This window comes from Microtus pennsylvanicus, chromosome 11, assembly GCF_037038515.1.
Source record: "Microtus pennsylvanicus isolate mMicPen1 chromosome 11, mMicPen1.hap1, whole genome shotgun sequence".
Classification (NCBI taxonomy): domain Eukaryota; kingdom Metazoa; phylum Chordata; class Mammalia; order Rodentia; family Cricetidae; genus Microtus; species Microtus pennsylvanicus.
Window position 1 is genome coordinate 50987028 of NC_134589.1, and position 2501 is coordinate 50989528.

The window sequence follows — 2501 nt, forward strand, 5'->3', positions numbered from 1 at the left end:
ATTTTGGACATCTATAATTTTGTTGAGACTTTGAGCTGGGTACATGTCATAAATCTGTTTTCTACTGCCAGTTTGGATGACAGAATTAAATATATTAAGGCCTCAGAGGACTCCGTGTGTATCCCAGCCCTGCAGGATAGCCCGAGCCAGTGGCCAGCTACATGCCCACTGACTTAGAGAAGTCTAGAAACCAGAAGACAGATTCACTGCATCCGAGTTCACTACCTAAGGGTACTGAGATGCTGCTGCCTTGTCATTTTGAAGCAACTCCTCATCGGCCACCTTGGTGGTTTTAGAAACTTGTGCTACAAATCGCAGAACCACAGTTCTTTCCTTTTTGTATATTATACTTATGTGTAATGGTATTTTGCCTGCACCATGTGTGTGCAGTGCCCTTAGAAGACAGCATTGGATCCCCAGGGACTGAAGTTACAGACAGTTGTGAGCTGCCAGGTGGGTGCTAGAAATTGAACTCAGGTCCTCTGGAAGAGGAGCCAGTGCTCCTAACTGCTGAGCTATGTCTCCAGCACCACCATGGTTCTCTTGATAATAGATACAGTCTTGTCTTCTGTAAGAAATGAACAAAAAGTCAGCCAATAGTAGCTCAGGCTTTTAATCCCAGCACTGGGGAGGCAGAGGCAGGTGGATCTCTGTGAGTTCAAGGACAGCCTAGTCTATGGAGTGAGTTCCAGGACATTATACAGAGAAACCTTGTCTTGAAAAACCAAAAGAAAAGGAAAAAATAAACAAACAAGATTATGGGGCTGGAGAGATGGCTCAGGAGTTAAGAGGCTTCCTGTTCTCCTGGAGCCTCCCCTCGCAACCTTCCTGGCTTTGTAGGATACATGCACAGGTTGTGGTCTTGCAGGTGCTCTCTGGTGTCTCTGGACGTCTTGGGAAGGCCCTTCTCCCATGGCTGCCTGGGGCTTTGTCTTAGCAAGGATTTTGTTGTCCTTCACCCTCATGTAGTTCTCTGCCTGGCCTTCAGGATATCTGTGACATCTTTTGAAACTGAAGGGGTCGTACCCAGGCATGGTTGGAATGCATTTCGCTATTCATGGGGATGGCACTTTGCGGGAACTGAGGGGGATGTATCCAGGCATGGAGGGAACACATTTCGCTATTCACGGGGATGGCACTTTGCCGCATCCATACTGTGCCATTCATTGGTGGCCTGAGCTGTGCCTGGTTCTGCTTTATCTACAGCTGGGCAGTCAGACTGCTAAACCACAATGCAAGGAACCATTCCAGGCCCAGGACCCTAGCTAGCATCCTAGCCTGGAGAGCGCCCCCTCCCCAGGTCTCTGAGATGCTGTCTTTGTTGTTTGCCATTGTTCTAAGATGTAGCATCTAGCAGAACTAATCCATCAACAGTCTGCTGGATACCTCTTTGGTGTTTTCATTCTTTACAATATGGCCAGATTGAGAATGTTCCAGATCTTCTTTTCACTGCAAACAGTCAGGATAGGATGCTGAACCCACAGCCCTTTCCTCACCACCTGCCAAGTGGCCTCGTCATTGTCCAGTCCCTCTGAAAACACCGAGACACAAACGGGCTCAGTCTCAGGCCGCTTCAACAACACCCACCTCCCTCCCCCCACCCCCGTTTCCAGTCACCTTATTCCCCATTCCCACCTGGTAAGCCACCAGAGTGACCTTCGGTGTTCCTGTTCCTGCTGCTGTTCATGGGCTCTCATGTGATCCTAAAAAGACTGGAGGCTTCCCTGACACTCTCTGCCTCTGAGCCTTGACAAGAAACTCCCTCAGGGTCTGTGATTTCGTTTTTGTCCAACATGCATTTCACAACACTTCCAGCCTCTCCCTAGCACCCCGTTCCTAAACCGCTTCCACATTCTTGGGTGTTTCTTCACAGCCGAGCACGCCACTTCTCGGTACCACTCGTTGTCCAAGTCCACGGGCAGTCGTGAGAAGGTTTGGTTTCTTGTGTGTGCCACTCAGGTTTCCGTCACTGTAACAAAAGACCTGAGCTAATCTCTTACCAAAACAAAAAGTTTATTTTGGCTCTCGGTCTTTGGAGCATCGGAGGTTCCAGTTCTTGACTGGTTTGACCCCGTTGTAGCCTATAGGAAAGTAGGCTTGTGTCACAGCAGGAGGAGAGGAGACGAAAACCACGCACTTCATGGCCAAACAGCAAAAAACAAACAGAACAAAGGGCCAGGGTCTTGCTAACCCATTTGAGGACACCCTCCCCCAAATAATCAAAAGACCCACCACTTGGTCCCACCACTTTAAGACTACATCCCCTCCCCAAAACACCAGTCTGGGGACCAAGCCTTTAATACTTAGGCCTTTGGGGGGCATTCAAGATCCAAAATATAGCCCCACTTAACTTAGAAACAATAGAAATCTACCGCTCGGCATTGTGGGAGGCGAGGATTCCAGAACAACCATCAGATTCAGTGTCTGGTGAGAGCGGTTGTTCTGCTTCAAAGATGGCGCCTGCCTTGCTTGCCCTCACATACTGCACACGGAAGGCAGCT